Here is a 22,617-nt window from a genome sequence, read left to right on the forward strand (position 1 = left end):
GTAGCTTCAGTGCTGGCAAACCAGCAAGTCCTACTCAGTGCATTGTTGCCTTACCTGTTGGCCCAGGGAAATGCTCCTGATGTGTGAATGCCTTCATTGTCTAAGGGACCACTGAAAATACAATCAGCTGAGCCAACACATACATCAGAGGAAGAGATGTTGATGTTACTCCGGTAGTTAGGAAAAGTTCCCATTAGCATTACCTATTGCCACATGACCCAAAATCGACAATGTCCTGTGCGTATTGTATTTTTCGTGTACCCCAAAAATGTCATACTCCTTATTCTCAATATCAATGGTTTATCTCTCACATATCAGTGGACTGTCTTTGTGATGTACACAAATGATGGCTACTGTTCATTCATCCACACTCTATTCTTACTCTCACCTATATGTTCCATGACATTTATTTAGCCTACTCTGTGCCAGGACATCCTCATCCTTACTGTAAGTGCCTCTTAATTTTTGGCCTGCCATCATACCTTGCTCCTTGGTTTCTTGTTTCAATAAAATTACATTACATGTTAAGCATGCATGGTGCTTCTGTCCCCATTATTTGAGTGATCTGTACAGTGTGGAAGGCAGAAATTGCAATGACAAAGATAGCGCATGATGTCCCATGTTGGTATGACAACCAGTTACAAAATTGGTAAAAGTGTGTAAATGGTACAAGCAAATCTGATTGCAGTCTTGAACTTCTGGGTTGCAACCAAGGTGAATGTTTGATATGCTCCAATCATTAACATCTCAGTGGTATAGATATATGTGAATGGTGTCCAGGTAGCTGACATCAAAGGCACATCATAATGTGAACAATATTGTTGTCAAAACAATCTGCACATTTGTAAAGTGTATACTTGCTACCCAACAGTGTCCCTACAACCACATCCTACATTACTCAACAGGTGTCTTATGTATGAGGCCCTACCTGTAGTTTTGATGCGCTGGAAGGATACTTTGCCACATATCAAAGGAGACACTGCAGCGGCAGAATGGGCTTAGAATTAGCCACTGTGTGGTGATGTGATGCTGGCTGTTATGAGCAAGATTACTGTGATATCATCTGGAGTGTTTACAAGCATTGATACATAACTTTGCTGACATGGCGTTACTCATCATACAGCACACACATGAAAATATGAGAGGGACTACCAATAGACATCCTAAATTTTCTTGTACTACGTTACACATTTCCTGGTGAGATGTGACTAAAGGACACATTACCATGTTTAAGGCACTTTGTAAATTTTGAAATGTGAAGTGAACATGAATGTACCTTGGACACACCCACACTATCAACATTCGAACAGGCCTGAGACACATAATATTGCAGAATAATGGTCAATAAATGTCAAAGGCCTGGTAAACTCAGGAATGGTGCATTTCTGTGGTCTACAAGATGTGTGGTACTGTACTTTAACAAACGTGGTTTCAGATACTGTTCTCCCAATACTAGTAAAGTGCTGCTTGGCAATGACCCTATTTGACTACTTGTACTTTCAACATATTGGTAGACATAAGATCCAAATTGGCAGTCTGCGCACAGCATGTGTAAGCAGATGTCACCACTTACAATGCCTACAGCAAGTCATAATGTTTAGAAAAACAAACAATGCTTTATTTTTCAAATCTGTAAAAACACAAAAACGCTATTCTGAACACCACTATACTATAAATACCTAAAATGCTAATTCCTACACTACACTAAACTAAATCAACTACACTAACAATTAAACTTGTACTAAATAACTATACCTTATACTGCCTTACACATGCATCACAACAGACCACTAAAACATCAAACTCCCACCCCCTATGCAACAATGAAACGTGAGATACACATACACTATATCTAAACACAGACTAACTAAACCTAGCATACTAAACAAAGATATATTTTTTAAACAATTACTAAACATCAACCACCCACTCACTACTTATAACTTAATGACTTATCCTACAACTAATACTAAGCATTACAACTACACTAACGGATAACAAACTATTTCTACACTAATACTAAAATCTTTGTAAAACTACTATTACACTATATATGTAAAATTAGCACGTAAAAACACATCAGTTGGAGATCATGGTGGAGGGGGGGGGGGGTACAACCTCTGGTCCATTTGTTTGATGGCAACCTGTAAGGATGCCTCCACCCTTAATAGGGTCACCAACTGCAATTGAACCCCTGCCAGCTTGAGGCTCCAGACCTGCTGGCCCGTATCAAGTTTATCAATCTAGGTCAAAAGTTCAGCTTTTCAATGTCTGAGGGTGCAAAAGCAGGTCCAGGTGGGGGAGAAGTGGAGGGACCTAACGGTGGAGCAAAGGAGGTCCAGAGGGTGGGGCGGAGGAAGGTCCAGATAGGGGAGCGGAGGAAGGTCCAGATAGGGGAGTAGTGGAAGGTCCAGATGGTGGAGTAGTGGAAGATCCAGATGGTGGAGTAGTGGAAGGTCCAGATGGGGGAGTAGTGGAAGGTCCAGATGGGGGAGTAGTGGAAGGTCCAGACGGGGGAGTAGTGGAAGGTCCAGATGGGGGAGTAGTGGAAGGTCCATAGGGGGGAGCAGTGGAGGAAGGTCCAGATGGAGCAGTAGAGCCGAACAATGCAGTGGGGACCTTCCTCCGTTCCACAGGGTGGAGCGGAGAAAGGTCCCGGGGGGGGGAGCATGGAGGGTCCAGAGGGTGGAGCGGAGAAAGGTCCAGTTGGGGGATCAGTGGTAGGTCCTGAGGTTTGGAGAGTAGAGGGTCCAGCCTGTTGAGATGAGGATGGTCCCAGTTGTGGGGAATTTGACCCTCCTGCTTCTGGTCCTGGTTGTGTATCCGGTGCAGACGATTGTGCCTTGTTCTTGCATGTGCCTCTTTTTGATGGTGGAGTTGGTGACTTCCAGGTCCCAGCTGCATTTGTAAGTTCATATTGCCTGTCCATCCGTCAGAAGTACCGTGCCACATGGCGAATGTGGCTGTATCGTTCCAGCCTGATCCTGTACTGCCTCTCCTCATCTGGTGTCATGTTGGCTGTAATAGAGGGATGACATTAACATCAGTCTACACTTACACATTAACTCTTGTACAAATTCACAATCAAGTAATGTAAGAGGCACAGGGGCGTAGCTAGAGCTTGTGGCGCCCGGGGCTACCCCACAGATTGCCGCCCCTTGGATGGGGGGGGGGGTGTGCTGGGGAAAAAGGACGGTGAGCACTTGAAAGATGTCAGAGTCTCCGAGGAGAGACACGTAGTATTGCTGCTAACAGTTACCTCGATCGTGAAAGTTACATTTAGTTATTTATAAAGTTTTATATAGCGCAAACTTGAACCCGAAGGATGTCAGAGAGCTTTACAATTTGAGGCAAAGGTAACAAATCAGAACATTAGTCTAACATGGGGAATCTAATGGGCATTGAGATGTTTACTCCTCTCAAAATCGCAATGGTTGTTTGTTAGAAATGGGGGTCTCTAGTTGGCAGTGGCTGGCCACTGTCCAAGTGGGGATCCTTCTTCCTAAGTCAGAGTAAGGGGGCTACACCTTTGATAACCCCTGCTCAACCCTGTGGTAACGTAGCACGAGCAGCTAGGCTTATCTCAGAGGCAGTGTGTAAAGCATTTATGATCATACACAGTAACACAGTGAAGAACACTACAAAGGACCACCACACAAGTAGTTATAAAAAATACGTATCTTTATGCATAGACTTAACACAAGACCAATAACGATAAAAAGCCACAATACTGTAAACTAGGGATACTCTTGAGATGATGGAAAAATAGTTCAAAGTGTGCAAAAATGCACATACATGACACTGTTCAGGGATCCACCATCTACAGCTGACCATTAAATGACCATACATCATAGTCCTCCCATTAAAGCAGTGGGGACCTGCACAAATGTGATGTGCTCTGGGGACCCAAAACCAACTTAACAGTGTCGAAGCCTGTGTTTCTTTACCTTTCAAAAACAGCAAATTAATTATTATCACAGGGACTGACTCACTGTGTGCGCCCTTAGATCTAAACACAGCACAAAGGGGTCAGTCAGCTCCACCTTGCCAACACAGACTGGATAAACAGCCCACTCTGGTGGCCCAAAGGCAACAACCAGGGGTCGCGCCCTGTCATTACATCGAAGCAGCAGTAACCAACTCCCTGGGAATGAAAAGATGTGTGCTCTTGGGACACAAAACCAGCTTGTAATAGTGCATCTCTCCTTCAGAGAAGCCTCAGCACAAAGAACACATGAGCATAATATGGCTTTATTCTTCGACCTTGTAATAATATAAAAAATATTGTTTTAGTTTGCAGCCCCTCTTAATACACATCAAAATTACAACAAAAAATTCAAAATGATGTATAGGAAAGTAAAAGAAAACACCATTTTGAATTTTCAAGTAAAACTTAAATCCAAAATTTCTAAACTGTTATTTTTCTTGCTTTTCTATTAGCAAAATCATCGATGACATCATCAAAGTCTAGTTCATCACTCAGTTGCTGTTCTATAGACAGTATGGCAAGATTTCTTAAACGTAAGGCACTCATTGAAGATCTTAGGTAATTATTAATCAATTTCAATTTAGAAACACTCCTTTAACAACTAGCAACACTTACAGCAATTGTAAGGAAAATTCGCAGTAGTATTACAATATTTGGAACGGAGTTCTCAAGACTGTATGTTAGTATAAACTGCAAAAGTTTAAGGGGACTGTCCTTCCATGTCTCTGTTTCGTGTTGCGTAGCAGCAACAGAAATAAAACTCTGAAGTCTTTTTCTCTCAACCAGGAACTCTTCCTCGTTAATGTCATCATGATAATGATTTAGTTGACATTCGTATTTATCATCCAAAAGATTTGATGGAGTAAGGAAAGCATATTTTTCAGCAAGAACATGAAGTTGTTGAAATCTTGTGGTGATTTCTTGGATCACTCTGTCCAGTGAAGAAAACATTTCTCTCCTCAACTCAGTTTCGTATGACAATTCAGCACCTCGTGATTCTTCACCTGCCATTTGTTTCTTCTTTCTACACCGACGATCCATGACTATCCCAAGATCATCACAAATTTCTTTGGCGTAAGCTACTGATTTGTTAACTAATTCACACCTATTTTCAGTTAGAAATAATTTTAAAGAATTTAGCTTTATGTCACATTGTTGTATATTCAATCCTTTGGTTTGGAGGTAGACCTGAGTGTCGTTAATTTCTACAAGGATAGATTCCCACAGTCCAAGAAAGCACAGGAAGGAAAAAGATTGTAAAGCAACAAGCAGCACACCAGCATCTGACCTGGTAACTCTATTTTCTTCTTCACCAGTTAAACGTTCTACAGCACTTAAGATTTTTGAGTAATTCTTTTTTACAACACTCACAGCATCTCCACGTGCACTCCACCGAGTTTCTATTACACGCTTGACATTCTGACCAGTGACTGAAGTCAGAATATCCCATCGATGGGTCGAGGAAGAAAAAAAACGTGAACAAACGCTCCACAGTCCCAAAAAAAGTAACAGAATTCACAGCAACAGAAGCTGCATGTAAACCAGCCAAATTCAGCGAGTGATTTGTACATGCGACAAATTCTGCTTTTCCATTAATTTCTCTGATGCGTCTTTGAACGCCAGTATGTTGACCAGCCATCACATATCAATATCAATTCCGTTGCTTTCTAAATTCTGCAAAATCATAGTTGAAATATTCTCAGCGTTTTTACCTTTAGTTTCAATGAAATCGACAAATGATTCCACAACCATCACTTTATTTCCATTGATCATAACGTAGCGTAAACCTTGGCTCATCTGATCCTTATGAGAAATATCAGGGGTGCTGTCGAACATCATAGAAAAATACTTTGCTTCTTTCACTTGCTCGATAACTTTGCTTCTTACTTTTTCTCCCAAAATTTCTATAAACTCATTCTGAATAGTAGGCGACATATATGATTTAGCATACTTTTTTCCCAGCTTAATTCTTACAGTATGCTCACGTAGCACTGGATGGTATTTTGCCGACAAATGAACTCATTCTAGAAAATTTCCTCTATTTCCTGTTGATTCAGGTTCATCATCAGTCTTGCAATGAATTCTTTCTCGGTGACCCCGTAAAGCCAAATTTTGTTTAGCTAGGAATCTAATGATATCCAACAATCTTGAAAGTATCTCCCTCCACTTCTTTACTTCGTTTTCAACTTGTTCTTGTGCCTTTTTATCAATTGTAGCTCCACATCGGATTCTAATCTCCAACTCTTTCCATTGTGTGAAACATCGAACGTGGGCAACACTAGATTCATGTTAGAAAATTCTGGGTTTCAGTTTCCACCACGTGTTGAATCCATCTGCAGAATCAAAATTCGAATGACTTCTGTCAGCAAATAGTCTACAACAAAAGCAGTAAAGAGCTTTCTTTGAAGGAGGGTACACCAACCATGACCTCAAAATTTTTTCATTATTTGGCAGAGTTTGAAAAAACTACTCACGTGTAAGTTTTCTGGTTTGTCCTTTGATCAAAGCACCCTCACGAATGACTTCACCAAAATCAGAATCTAGATGTTGAACCACAGACGCCCCTTGTTGTACCAGCAAGATACGTGTGTCATCTTTAATCTTACTTGGCCAAAGACCAACATCTTTTAAGTCAACAGCTGGAATTTGTTGTCCATCAGACCCCTTATCACGTGTTGAAGTATCACATGACTTCGATGATGGATTGACTTCAAAATCAGAAACTGCTTCAGTAACAGTAGTAGTGCTAGTAGTTTCTGCTTCAGTAACAGTAGTAGTACTAGTACTTTCTGTTTCACCAAAATCAGAATCTAGATGTTGAACCACAGACAACCCTTGTTGTACCAGCAAGATACGTGTGTCATCTTTAATCTTCTTACTTGGCCGAAGACCAACATCTTTTAAGTCAACAGCTGGAATTTGTTGTCCATCAGACCCCTTATCACTTGTTGAAGTTGAAGGATCACTTGACTTTGATGATGGATTGACTTCAAAATCAGAAACTGCTTCAGTATCAGTAGTAGTAGGGGACTTTTTGCTTGGAGCGTGTCTACACCTACCCTTGGGCACTGCTGAATCTTTGTGTTTGCTGCTGTCGGGTGCTGGGCTCCTGACGCCGTTTGTGATCCCCGTTGACGGCGCCTCACACCATCTTGGCTGCCGAGGGGAGGAACTACGGTTCCCAGCATCCCTAGCGGCCGGATACCACCGCCACTTCCTGTCCCGCGCACCAGGAGGTGCTCAAAAGCGAGGAGCTCCCTCGGGGGAGCGGGGACTTTTTGCTTGGAGCGTGTCTACACCTACCCTTGGGCACTGCTGAATCTTTGTGTTTGCTGCTGTCGGGTGCTGGGCTCCTGACGCCGTTTGTGATCCCCGTTGACGGCGCCTCACACCATCTTGGCTGCCGAGGGGAGGAACTACGGTTCCCAGCATCCCTAGCGGCCGGATACCACCGCCACTTCCTGTCCCGCGCACCAGGAGGTGCTCAAAAGCGAGGAGCTCCCCCCGCGTCGCGGACGCGCGCGGACGGCGCCGGGCGGAGCCCGGGCAGAGGGCGGGCCGTCTGTGGCCGTGCAGAGGGCGGGCCGTCTGTGGCCGTCCGTGGACGACTGTGGTTGGGCGGGCCACCCCCCTAAGAACTCCTCAACCGTAAGTGTCATACTCATGCACAAACATGGGTGATCCTATTATTGTAAACACCCACATCGATATTTCCTCCCAGGATGCTGATACCTCTGCCTCAGTCTCCCTTATCACATCTTTTGAAACACTAATTGAAACTGCTTTCAATGAAATTGTAGAGACGGAGAGGAGGTTCTCAATGGGCTCTTATATTACCAACAACATATCGAGTGCCCCTGGAAACATCCATATTACCCCCGAGATCACAGTGGTCAAGCCACCACTTCCACCTGTAGCTGTGCCTACTGTGTCGGAAGATGAAAACACTGTCACATACATAGCTACAGACTCTGCCCCCTTAAGAACCGTGGCTGTTAGCCAACTGGCACCTCTGTCTAAAGAAACCATCCCCATTTGTACACCTGTTTCCCATGGGGATGTCATCACCCTGGATGTTACGGAGCCCTGCAGTAACAAACCAGGAAGGGGTAAAAGGAAAAGAAGTATCATTAAGCAAAATGATAATAAAAGAAAACAACCCTTACTAAACAAGAGTCAACCTACTCCCCAAAGCCTATGGAACAAACAAAAATCTTTGGGGGTGGCAACTGTACCCATGGAGGAAAAAGACTCAGTGGATATAGATAGTACTTCTTTTTCGCCCATTACTCACCCTGGTGGGAACTATAATACTGTTTGGACCCAAACAACACTAATGGGAGACAATTATAATTTCTCCAAACAGAACGGAAACCTTATCGAAACTATAGTAGACACTATTTTTAACCGAGTGGAGAAACTTATGATCAATCAATTTAATAATGTTTTTAAAAGATTGGACAGATTAGACAACCTGGTCAAAAACGTTGAAGCCAAAAGGAAGGGGTCTATTAGTCTGGACCAAATTAGAGCCGACCGTCTTTTGAAGGACCTTGAATCCTTAAGCAACACCCTTCCACCTAAAACACAGGCTGCTTGCATTACATTGAATAAGGGAATGAAAAATCTGGAACCGTTATCATCATCGCCCATCACACAACCTCTAATCCAACCACGAACTGTTAATTCAGGGGTTAAGTGTGCAAAATCTAGTACAGCTGCCAAAACCATTCCTACCCCTGCACCAAGGAAATTTACTCCTTTGGCCGCCATCACTAATAAAAGCGTAACCACTAAGGATGACCGCCCTACCCAACCTATTAATGCAACAACATCAGCTGCAAACGATAACATAGGTTCTACCCAAGTAAGGCCAAATAAGCCCCGTAAAAATGAAGGGCCGGCGCGTCCTCTACACTTACCACCGGACGCCTGCCCGTTTGTTCTGATTTTGGCAGGAGTACCAGTGCTGAGGGAGGATCAGGGGGAAACCTGGGTTCAACTGCGAAACAAATGTATAGACTGGCTAACTAAACACAAAGGGGTCGGATATGACATATCAAGAGAAATAATATCAGCCCGTAGGGTGCCTTGGATTGGACCACTACCTAAAGACAAGGATGGAGATTGCATAGTTCTTAATTTTAAAAATCCTGGAACTGTAAGGCATTTGCTTAATATAAGTGGTAACTGCTCAACCATTCCCACGGTCGCAACCATGCTACCTTTAAGCTATTTTTACAGACAGCCACCTATGCAATTCCAACCACCATTCATGCATTTCTACCCTCCACCTAGGTACCCTCAGCCACCAGCTATGCATTTCCAGCCAGTTGCTTTCCCTTTTAATACATTCAATAGATTTGCACCCTTGTCAGGTTTGGACATGTTGGATTGACCCCCTCTAATTAAGCCAGCCAACTCAGTTGTCTCCTTTTCATCTGTTACCAACGGAAACCAGGTAGATATAAACTCCCTGACAGGGACTCCTGGAGGAGGCCAATCTACGAATCATAAGTCCTCGGATTTTGTATTTTCTGTTGTGAGTTGGAATATAGCGGGTCTTAATTCCAAATTGAAAATCAAAGAATGGCTTGACTGGGTGAATACTAATTGTGATTTATTGTTGCTCCAGGAAACTTGGTGTTTAACTGACCCCACAATGGAGGGCTTCTGCTGTTATAACTCAAAGGCCTTAGCCTCATCCATGGGACGGCCAAGCGGGGGGCTATCTATTTGGTCCAAGATAAAACCGGGGGTACAAACCAAATTGATCCCTACACCAGGCAAATGTTTTATGGCTGTAAAATACATTAATAGGATGATTTTATGTATAATTAATTTTTATAATAATGATTTTGTTAACCATCCCAACGGAAACTTTTTGTCTTTGTTTAGTTTTATTGATGATATCGTTGAAGGTTTGAAGTATGGTCATTACGATGGTATCTGCATAGGGGGAGATTTTAATGCTCATATGTATCGCACCAGAGCTCCATGTCAAAATGGTGAGGAATTGAAGAATATACTAGCCTCACGTAACCTAGTGAACGCTATGGAAATCGCTGGAACTAGTGCTGAAACTAAATTTGCTCCCACCTATATAGGCCAAGGCTGCGCCTCCACGATTGATTGATTATATATTTCTCTGCCCATCTCTGTGTAATATAATTCGTAAAGCTGAGGTTATTTGTAGTACATACAGTGACCACTATCCGCTTAGAATACATCTAGACCATCCTCAGACAAGAAAGGCTGCATCAAAGGCTGAGAGTGGGCCACAAAATTTGGTATTGTCTACTGATAGACTAAGACTAATATGGAAAGGGGCGAATAACAAAGCTATTCTAGCCAAGGTAATCAGAAAGCATCCAATGTTAATAGACATTTGTCTGTCTCTTGAGAGTACTGATGAAGTATTGATTGGGGCATTTGGCAATCTCTGTGGGGCAGTGAGAAGGGAATCCTCCAAACCATCTAGGCCCATTACAGATCACAGCCCACGCTGGTTTGATTCCGCGTGTTCTAAAGCCAATAGGGAACTGAGGGCGGCCTTACAACTAAAGCCTAGGGATTCCAACCTAGTGAGAGACTTGAGAGCTAAATATAAACGCGCCCTACGGACAAGAACTGAGGCTCTAGTGGTTAATCATTGGGAGTCACTAACGCGGACTGCCTCATTAAAAGACACCGCGGGGTTCTGGAGAGAAGTCAAATCACTCAGGTCCCTTGGTTCTAACATCCGACCAATTAACTGTAACATAAATGGAGAGGACTGGGTGGAGCACTTCTCCAAAATTTACAACACAGCTGCCCCTAGCATAGATCCTATATTGTCCTTAAATAATGCTGATCAATTGAACTTCTCAATATCTGAGGTGGAGGATGCAATTTCTGACAGCGCCAGCAATAAAGCCCCTGGCCCTGATGGTCTATCTATTGACCAGATCAAATCGGAAATTAATTTCTGGGCCCCCCTATTATGTAACTTATTTAATCACTTGACCGACAGCTCCATCCCCGAAACCTGGTCGAACAGCGTTATCGTACCAATATTCAAGAAAGGTGACAGGGCCGATCCGGCCTGTTACCGTCCGATCTCGCTGATCGACAATACATTAAAAGTCCTTGGCAGGGTACTATTTAAGAGAATAAGGGATTGGGCCGAGGACAATAATGTGTTACACTGCAGCCAACTGGGGTTTAGAAGTAATGTGGGTACGGTTGAGCAGTGTCTCAACCTGAACCTAATTATGGCCAAATATATTATTGTCAAAAAGTCCCCACTTTATTTAGGCTTTATGGATCTGAGTTCCGCTTTTGATTTCGTTAACCGTTCTAGGTTATGGTCAAAATTGCTGGAATATGGTTTAGACGATTCATTAGTATATTTTCTTTCATATTTACACAGGGATCTTAAGGCAAAAGTGCGCATCAACAATGAAGGCGAATTATCTGGTAACATTTCCATCCAAAGAGGAGTTCGGCAGGGCTGTGTACTCGCCCCTCTACTTTTTATTTTATATATTAATGGACTGAGCCCTGCCCTGAGCAAGAACACCAAGGATGTTCCAATTATTAATGGTTCCCCTATCACTACCTTACTTTATGCGGATGACGCTGTATTGATGGGGCGTACCCCAAATGCGTTGCGCTCATTAATCAGAGGGTTTGTTGTTTTTATGTCTGACTTAGGTTTAAATACCAATTTTAAAAAATCATTTATCATGAATTGTGGTTTAAAAAGATACAACATTCTTTCAATTAAAAGTGGTGAAAATGAATTAAAATGCACAAGCACTTTCCCCTATTTAGGGTTATTATTCTCCAATACTGGCTCGTGGCAACATCACACCGCTCACGCAAGAAATAAGATTGGCAAATCAATCAACTCAATCTTATCTCTTCGCCAACCGAGAACGGCTGATGTGATCACCCCCTTGCTAAATATTTATCGTACCCAATGTGTGCCAACTGGGACGTATGGATCCGAAGTGTGGGGTTATTGTAATAGTCTGCCCCTGCAGCTAGAGGAAAATAGATTTTGCAGGAAGGTATTGGGTGGCATTCCTTGTACGTCCATCTTCATTTGTCACCAAGAACTTAAGTTGCCATATATAGCTGATTTTATAAGGTCAAGGCCAACGCTTTTTTGGTTAAAAACATGGGCAAATCCAGCGGCTTCCTTGACCCGTAACATAATTTCAGATTGTTTATCCCATGAACGATCCAACCTCATACCTTGGCTAAATGCGGTCAAGAATAGCTTAATTAGTGTTGGACATGGTTCCCTGTTTAGCTCGCCAAACACCATTGTGCCCGCCCATAAGAATATTGTAAAACGGGCATTGTATGAGTCATACAAAGAGGAACGCATGAGAATTGAATTAATGAAACCAGCTATTATCAAATATCTTCCACTAACTGCGATTAGTAATGCTGTTTTAAATGAATTTTACAAACCCTGTAGATATCTGTCTCTACCGATAGGAAGATGGAACCGGAGCCTCTTATTTAGGTTCCGTGATGGCAGTATTGTAAATTTACTGAGCTTTCCACTCGGCTATAATAAGAATCTAGAAGAGCTTGAATGCCCGTGTTCTGTCGGTGGGAAGCAAAGCTTACTGCATTATTTTATCTTTTGTGGCCACTATAAATTGTACATCCGTCACTACCTATTGCCAATTTTCAGAAAATACAATCTAAGAGACTTTAAATTGGCATTGAAATTCTTGCAAATGCTACCAACCGATGATGTTATACTAACCATAAGCTGCTTCATAAAAGCCTGTGTAAAATTGAGGGCAAGTATGGAACATGCATAACGATCTTCGGATGCATAACGCACTTTAAACTCTAAATATAAATTGTATAGAGATTTTATTACCTGTATGGAAACACTGTTTATGATACCATTTCATGTAATGTGCACTTTATGTCATTTATGCTGCTCATGTCTGTTTGGGATGTATTTTAACAATTTCTTTTTAACTTTTGTATATGTTTTTATGTATTTTAAAAAGATTCATCCTGTATGTACTTTTATGGATTTCTCAGAATCCGAATAAAGATCATTTCATTCATTCATTCATTCAGTAGTAGTACTAGTAGTTGCTGCTTCAGTAACAGTAGTAGTAGTAGTACTAGTACTTTCTGTTTCGTGACTGAGGTATTTCAGTAGTGAACCTTCATACTTTTTTAATTCTTCCTCTCTAGCCTTTTTCTTTTTTCTAAAGGCTGCACCGCTTTCTTTTATTCGCTTCATCTTTAGGCTTGAAAGAATAAGAAAAAGATATTCATAATAAAAAGAATAACGGATAAATACATCCAATTTCAAAATGTTAGCTTGTAGTCTGCTCCATTTCAATTGCAATAAAATAAAGTGAGACAAGAAGGGCATGCGACTCCTACACCTTTTAACCCCCACTGTCTTGTTATCTGACACAGCCTGTACATTGAGTACCATACAGAGGGGGGCGTCACATCACGTCCCAGCTGTCAGAGCGCAGCTCAGTTAAGGGGCCATTAGGCCTCCTTTTGATCGAGTGGCCTGGAACATCACACTTAAATGTAAATACAACGGAGACAAAAGCATACAGCTGGTTATCTCTTCACAGGTACTTAAGAGGCATGCTTTTGACTTTGTTAGGCCCCTTTATGTAAGTGCATGTACTGAAAGTATCTCAGATGTGTTGGTCTGTCCCAGTATTTACACACAATTTAAATAGTACTATTTTACTTTCTTTTATAACGCTACACATCCAAATGCAGAGTGTCAGAGTGATTTTAATAACACATACAGATTGAAAATAAATCATGCAAGCGTGTAAATCAGTGAACAAGATGTGTTGTTGCATGAGTCAGTGAGGGTTAAAAGTAGTAGCAGTCACATATCCTACATAGCTCACTGTGCTATATTAAAAGGCTTACTATTTATAAACTGCAAGTAACAAAAGGATCTGTCTGTGTTAGTAACGTTACCTAGCTACATTAAAACAAAATATGTCACCTGCATATTACATGATGTGCTTTGCAGGCACATTAACCTTCTATACTACTTCGAGTCAGATCTGAGACTACAAAAAACAGAAATTTCTCCAAGAAATACTTTAACCTCCAGGGTTATCTCACCAATTGTTATTCCCTGATAGTTACTGGGCACCTCTGAAGCAGATGCCTTAACCCTATAAAAATATTAGGAAATGCAGACTTTGTAACCAATTAAGCATAAAAGATCTACTAACATGCTTCTCCTTGTTGCCAATTTCTTTGTGGCAGGGTTTTAAATTTTTTTTAAAATTAGTTGAGGCCCAGATGTTGCATTGGTATTGCGCCACTTTTTTAGCACAACCCCAAAGCAAAATCCAGTTTGGTAAATCTCATAATGGGCTTACATGCACTCATGATATACCTAATAAAAACAATGTGTGTGTAATTACACCCATTTGAGCAGTCAGCAATGAGACACTCGAAAAGGACTAAAACTGGTGCAAATGTCTGTGGCGGCGGACTCATGATTACAATAAATTTATGAAAATATCACACCTAGCAATCCGAACTCTTGGCAATGCATGGGCACCACAGGTTTCATATATTATAGATGTGAGTTACATAAGTGCAAAGTAGATTTTAATGTGTAATCTTAAAGCGTACTACTCCCTTAATTATTTGTGTAGGTGAGTCGGCTGACTGATTAATTTATGGTACAGGCCTAAGGCAGTTTAGCTCTGTGTTAGGACCATCACATCCGGTTTAGGGTCCTATGGTTCTGCAGTCTAAACGCTAGTCCTTGCTCTTCTTGGTATTCATTCTTAGAAGAGCCACGTGATCTGTTTTAGAGATGTCCGCTTTTTATTTGGTGGCATCTGAGGCTGATATTAGTAGTTACTTGAAACGTCTTACATTCCAGATTCCAACATTTGCTTATGAATAATAAGGTGGCCCCTGCAGTGCACCTTTACCGACTACGTTCACAACAGTCCATGAGATAAACCTTTTCCCATCACATTCATTTATTTGCATGATCCCGACTTGGACAACAGCCACCACATGGTTAAAGTGATTTGTTTTATTCTCCTTGTTTTAACATGCTCCTTCTCTTTTATTTTTGCCTAATTAGCATTATTTTCGCCTTTTTCCTTATTAGTCAATACATTATTCTATCAAAAATTCACGAGTTTATCATACAAGCAGCATTGTACAAGGGCAGCAATTAAATAGCAATAGAATAAAACACATACTTCCTATAGATACTTTTATGAAATATGTAAGTATGGGCATGGTCTTCAAAGCTTTGTTATGTGAAGTGATGCCCACCCCTCTTTCATAGCTGCCAAGGTTTCAGATTGCTTGGTGTGACCGTGTGACATGATTTTGATAATTTAGTTCGTAATTGTGCCTCCTTCGGCCCCACCCTTGTGCAACCCCTATCAAAGTAGCTTAAAACGTTGTCCATAGACAGATACCGACTGCAGGGTGGGTCCATCCAGTGACATCCTTGACAATAATAGTGAGTCTGATGCAGTGCTTTTAATGGGAAAAAATAAGTGCAGGTACTCATTAAAATAAGTTAGAGGTATGGCAAGTGGGAGGAGCTAGGGGTGGGGCTAAGGGAACAATATGATGGTGCATATTGGCTTCTGTACCAGTTGTACACAATAGAAAAACGCCAATGCTGCCTTTATCAATTCACCGTATACTTGTCATCTCACAGTTGAATGAAACATAAAGTGAGGGGATCTGAGTTTCTTGAATAAATCCTGAGTTTTATTTAGTTTAACTTCATTTATATTTTTTGATCATTTTTTCATCAAATTTTTACATTTCAACAAACTTGTAACATATAATATATACAAAATATTCTCTACAGTAAAACATTCCCCTTCCAACAATCATACATAGTCACTTGTGAATCACAGTCAGACACTCTCATACACTCCCACAGTTACTATGTACAATTATTCATAATTTTTACAAAAAACACTTTTTCTTATGTAATGCCATAGATTATAGATGACAACTAATTTTATGTTTCACCAAGAAATTTTTCATTTGTTTAATTGATGTTCTTATGACATTGGCAAACAAAAGGTCTACGCGTTTCGAACTCTTCCTAGTCTTGAGTTCTCATCAGGACCAAACTCTGAAAAAATGAAAAGGGGGCCCGTGTTATGTGTGTTTTTTTCAATCATATCAGAATTCACTAGGTGGCTCAACATCCACCTCTACGTCTCTTACCTCTAGCATGTACCACAATTCAATTTGTAGAATTACTCCGGCTCACGGCGCGGGACAACCTAAATGATATTTAAAAACATATACAGCTCAGCCGGGCTATACAGCAAGGTCTATGTACAATGCATATACTCTCACTCTACCATTCTTACTCACCGATGTATCTTGGTGTTAGGGTGTACCCTGCAATAGAGCATGGGGAAGTATGTTTAGAAAAAATGTTTAGAAAAAATGACTTTGTGTCAGCCTTCAATCGACCATTATCGAACTCGGTTCTTACCTGATGGTTTTCTTTTTACCACCGGGTAATTAGGGGTTTGTTTCAATGTTAGCCCTGAAATGGCAAACAGTCGTTTTTTGTCTATTGGATCACACTTGATAGTGAAAGTTCTCGGATGTAAACACTTGTTACCAAGCCAATGTTGTATTTACCTTAGTTCAGAGGGGCCATTGATGTCCGCCGGCTTGGAACGAACGATGGAGCCCTGTAATGACAGGCGGACGTTTATATACTTGGGAACGTAATTCGGAACTATCATGTTATTCACTCAACACTCGAGTGATTCTCTCACGCTCTTTTTGTGCTTTTACCTTATTTCTGGGCTGTCACCGATACTCGCCGGCTTCTGGGGGTCTGCTCCTTCACGGTCACTCGTTCGACTTAGCTCGGCGTCTGATTGCGATATATCCCGTTCTTCCGGGTAGCGCAATCTTGAATGGTTCTTTCGGTTTTACTTGGCTCTGATTCATCGGACAACTATATTCTCAGTGTGTTATATAAGATGGTCCAAGCGTGCTTCAATGTTTAAATTAAATATTTGAAATTTCCTGCTCGTTAGTGTTTGCTTGTTTGATGGTCTTCGGTGCCATTTTGTAACGGGTTCAAAGATCGATAATGTAGTTGGTATACTTGTTTGGGCTGAGAAACCATATGGTATTAGTAGACATCGTTAGTTTTTTCAATGAAACATTTGTTTCAGTCAGTCCCTGACTTAATGCATAATTTTTCCTTACTTTTAAGACAGTTTGTACATTTCCGAAATTTCATTAAGTTCTTCTGTTGCTGAATTAAATCTAACAATCATCATTGCCTCATATCTTGATAGTTTAGCCTCCAGATCACCACCTCTCTTATCCTGCTCGACTTTGGCTATCACAGTCCACCGTATCTCAGCTTCTGTGTGATTTTTTAATTGCCAATGCTGTACCAATGGTGCGTTCGGAACCTTCCTTTTTATCCTTGATTTGTGTTGTTGGATTCGTGTTTTTATCTCTTGATTGGTTTTGCCAATATACAATGAATCACACGGGCATGTTATTCCATAGATGACGTAGCGTGACTTGCAATTGGTGAATGTTTCATGTTTCCATGAGATTGCCTTATGTTTAAAAATAGTACCTTCTTCTGTGGTCGCACAACAATTGCAATTGCCACATTTATGGTGGCCTTGGATCGGTGGTAGGCCAATCATAGTTCTTAAAGTGACTTGTTCTTTTATTGGCATTGCGGCTCTTATGAGTTTAGTTGCTATACTTGCTTCTTTGCGAAATGCAAATAAAGAAGCTTTGGTAAATTCCTCATTTAAGTTTTTTATCAAGTGCCAATTGTTTTTAATTGCTTTTTTTAACAAATTTGAATTGGGGCAATATGTTGTGACGAGTACCATTCGATCCGCTTTTTGTTTCATTTTCTTCTCTAGGAGGCATTCTCGTGGTGTCTACCATGCTCTTTTCATACTTCTTTTGAGTAGTTTTCTTGGATAGCCTCGTTCCATCAAATTGGCTGTCAATTTCTCTGAGTGCCTTATAAATTCATCTTTTTGTTGGCAGTTTCTACGGATCCGTAGAAATTGTCCGTAAGGAAGGTTTTCCTTAAGGCTGCGGGGGTGATTGCTGGAGAAATGTAATGATCTATTACGATCAGTTTCTTTTTTGAAAAGAGTGGTGATTAGCCCTCCATCCTCTGATGGATAAATTTCCACATCTAGAAAGGGCATTTTGCTCTTTGAATGATTGAGGCTGAATTTGATTCTATTATTTAGCCAGTTATGGAAATGTATCAATTCGTCTTCTGGACCTGTCCATGCAAAAAAGACATCGTCTATATAACGATTCCAATTATTTATCCATAGGCTAAAAGGGTTGTTTTCATAGACAAATTTCTCTTCGTAGGTGGACATATACAATACTGCTAGTTCAGGGGCGAATGGACAACCCATTGCTACGCCCCCCACTTGAAAGTAAAAGGCCCCATCAAAGTTGAAATAGTTGCGTTTCAAAGCAAATTCAGCAAGTCGGATGATGAAGTCAGTTGGTATCTTTTGTGGTTTATCTCTTGTGTCCAATATTTGTCTGAGAATTTCCAGACCTTCATCTTGTGGTATTTGAGTATATAGGGATGTTATATCCATCGTTACCATCCAATGGTTGTTCTTGTCAAAATCTATTTCGCTCAATTTGTTGATGAAATCCATCGTGTCTCTTATGTATGATTTTACATTTGGTAAAAAAGGCTTTAGAAAAAAGTCCACAAATTTGGATATTGGCTCCATTAATGATTCACACCCTGAAACGATGGGACGTCCAGGTGGGGTTTTTTCATTTTTATGGACTTTTGGCAAGATGTAAAATAGGGGAATTCTTGGGTATTTGATCTTTAAATATTCTGATTCCTTTTTGCCAAGAAAGCCTTGTTGGGATGCTTCATCAATAATTGAGTGTAGTTCGTTTTTTAGATCCGATGTGGGGTCTTTATTGATCTTCCGGTAGCAGTTGATATCGCTTAGTTGTTTGTTGACCTCCTCGATGTATAGCAGAGGATCCCAAACCACAATGGATCCCCCTTTGTCAGCTTGCTTGATGATAACTGATGTGTCTTTCTTCAAGGTGGTTAGTGCCATGGATTCAGATTTCGTTGTTATGTTTAATCCAGTTTTTCTTTTTCTCCATTTCTGAGATTGCGGACAAAACAGTTCGTTCGAAAGTTATGATTTCTTTGGGTATTTTATGGTTAGGAGGGCAAAAAGTGGATTTATTTCTCAGGCCAGTTGTTTCAGTTCCTGGCTCTATGGGATTTTCTGAGAAAAAAGTTTTTAACCTGATTTTTCTAAAGAACTCAATTGTTTCTGTTTTGAGTTTGACAAAATCCGTTCTTTTAGTTGGGACGAATGAGAGTCCTTTTTGCAGGACGCGTTCTTCTTCTTCTGTGAGGACTTTATTTGAGAGATTGAATATAAGAGAGGGTGTTAGTTTTGGTAGTTTTGACGTCGGGTTGACATTTCCCAAGGCTGGTTGTATCTCACTTTGCCGCTGGGTTTCGCTGTCCTCTTCCTAAAAAATTATTGTTGGACCCTTGTTGGTTCTGTCGGAATGATCCCCTTCGACTGTTGTTGGTTCGGGGGTCTGTATTATCTCCCTCACTACCAGTTGTAGCACATATCAAAAACATGAAATGCGTTTATGTACCTGTGAGTACTGGTACATTTAAAGCACTGCCACTGCCCTTTTCCCTATGACCAGGCTCATCATGTCTCTTGCTGGTTCCGTGCCTTTACATCCAAATGTCCTCTCCACTTGCCTCTCATCTTTACCCAGCCTCTATCCTTCTCTCGCTGGCTCTGCCTCTCTTACTCCCATCTCTCGCTTACTATCTCCACAAGTCTCTTACATTTTTTCACTGGTCCCTACATATATATATAATCCAAAAACACGTGTTAAGAAGAAATGCACCAGATTTTTGAAAGTACACATGTGTGTTAAAATGCAATTTACAAGTCGGGGCGCTAGGTGGCGCCAGACCGAGATGGCCGCACTGGAGTGAGGCTCCTGCCTGAACGGGCACTATAACCCCTCCTACAAGTATCCTGACCAGATAGACCACGACACTCACCTTCCCAAAGTGTCGGTGACGCCGCGCTGAATCCAGCTGTACCATTCCTGTGGCTGACGGACGTTCTGGGGCGGAAATACTTGCTGTATAAACCCGCGCTGCGCCGACACCCGGGTGTGCCTGTGACCCTGAGGCGGACTGCTGCGCCAGGCAACTCCGGGGATCGGGGGCCTGCTCGCGAGGCGGAGAACGACCTGCCTCTCCCTCCCGGCGCTGCAGATACCCGTGGCAGGGAGTCGGCGGAACGTAAACGGAACCAACGCTGGACCTGCCTGCCCCCCTGTAGCGGTGAGCGGTGCCGGGGGGGAAAGAACGCTCTGCATTTGAGACCGGCCGGACTTTGCGCGCGCTCCCCGCATGAGGCCGCCGGGCGTGCTCTGCGGTCAGGGGAGTGCGGGGGCTGGACTGCGGGGAGCGCAGACGGGATGATCGGAGCCTGCTGCCTGCCGTTGCATCGCTCCTGGGCCCTGCTTTTTTGATCGGAACCTGTGGGAGGCTGCGGGCGCGTGAGCTCTCCGGGCGCCTACCCAGCTCCCCACGTGGCGCGGCCTATAGGGCCTGTGGGGACCGGCTCTGAGCCCGGCTGATTGCCTCTGGTGGGGAGGGTGCGGGCACCACTGCCCTCCTTGACCTTTGCTGCCAGTTCGCTGGAGAGCTTGTTGATCCCCCCCATGCTGGGCCACTGTGACTGCTGACCTGGGCCTTCTCCTGCACCGGGTGCGGGGTGTGTACACTCCGGCCTCCAGGCGCTCAACCCCGGCGCGGTTTGTGGCCCCCGTGTGGGACATCGGTCCGCGGGGTGACCACATCCTGTGCTTTTGACATCTTGCCGCACAGTGTTTCCCCAGAGAGTGCGGGGGAATTGCATTTCAATCTCTTACATAAGAGGCCCTAGAAACTGTGTTCCGATCCTCCGGCTGAAACGCCACGGCCTACGTCTAGACTGCGACCACCACTTGCCCCTCTGCTCTGGCTACGACACCTCGGCCCTAGCCCTCGCCTCCCTGCCGGACTGGGGCTAAGCGACTAGGCTGCTATACAGCTTGCGCCTGGTTCTAAGGCTCTCACGGTGCCAACACCCCCCCCCCCCATCTACCTAACCCTCTTAAAACCTGGCGGCAACTGCCTCCACTGCGTCGCGGATGCCTAGAAGAGACATGGGCCGTAGCGACGCAAGGCAGTCTAAAATACCGTTTGAGACCAGAAAAACATCCAAAACAACGCCGGAGGACGGAGGCAGCCCCACCATGCTGGCCCCGCCAGAGGAGGATTGGAAAACCCTCTTGCTGGGCATGAAACAAAGCCTCTCAACCATAGATTCCAAGATTGACACCATCAATGCGCGTATGGACAGTGTGGTGGCTAAGCTGGAGCAACACGACACGCGCATCAAGGAAGCCGAAGACCGGATTTCAACGCTGGAGGATGGGGCTGCATCCTCCTCTAAGCAGGTCACTCAGATTGACAAGCTGCTTAAAATAATTGCAGACAAGAATGAGGATTTGGAGGCGAGGTCTCGCCGCAATAACGTTCGCATTTTGGGCCTGGCAGAAACAACCAACACTGGGAAAATGGAGCCCTTCGTTAAAAAACTTGTCATCGATCTGTTCGGAAAAGACTCATTCTCCCCTCACCTCATAGTGGAAAGGGCCCACAGATCCTTGGCGGCTCGACCCCCCCCCCCCCCCTTCCTCCCACCCCTCCCCCCCACCCCCGGATCCCAGCCAAGGCCCATCATCGCGCGTTTTTTGAACTACAGGGACCGTGATGCGGTGTTGCGACGCGCGAGGGAGCTAGGGACCTAGGGACCATACACCATGGCAATGCAGTACTGTCCTTTTTTCCTGACTTTACCCCTTCTGTCCAAGAGGCTCGACGCAAATTCGCCGGAGTTAAAAAGAAGCTGCAAGCTCAAGAGCTCCCTTATGCCATGCTATACCCTGCAAAACTAAAAATCTCCTATCAGGGCAAGCAACACCTGTTTCAGAACCCCCAACAGGTGGAGGATTTCCTAAAACAGCACAAGAAGGACAGACTTGCGGAGGAATCTCCACGCCATCGCTCTAGATCACCATCACCAATGTCACAGCAAGACTAACTCAATACATTGATCTTCTGGGCCCTAAGGAGGTGTGGCCCCTTGATCGCCAGGAATGTGTAGCTTCCCCCATGTGCAACCGAGAGACCCTCCTGGTCTCTCCTGAAAACTCTGCGTGTCTTCTGGCTCACTATGTGCTCGGTCACCCACCTCCGTCCCACATGAACTGACTGGGGTAACCCGGTCCTACGTGGGTGTAAGAAGGGAGGTGGTGGGCAGGTCTGGTGCCCCTAGTTCTGACCCCCAATGGGCGAACCCCTACATTTCACCTCCCCCCTGAGGGTAGAGATGTATGTACTGTTTTTTATGTTAAGACAGACGATGTTGTTTCTCAATGTTCTTGTTGATGGGGATGGGTGGGTGGGTGCTACTTCCCCGGCTGGTTGGGGTGGCCGTTGTGGGTGGGGG

This window comes from Lissotriton helveticus, chromosome 2_1, assembly GCF_964261635.1.
Source record: "Lissotriton helveticus chromosome 2_1, aLisHel1.1, whole genome shotgun sequence".
NCBI classification, from domain to species: domain Eukaryota; kingdom Metazoa; phylum Chordata; class Amphibia; order Caudata; family Salamandridae; genus Lissotriton; species Lissotriton helveticus.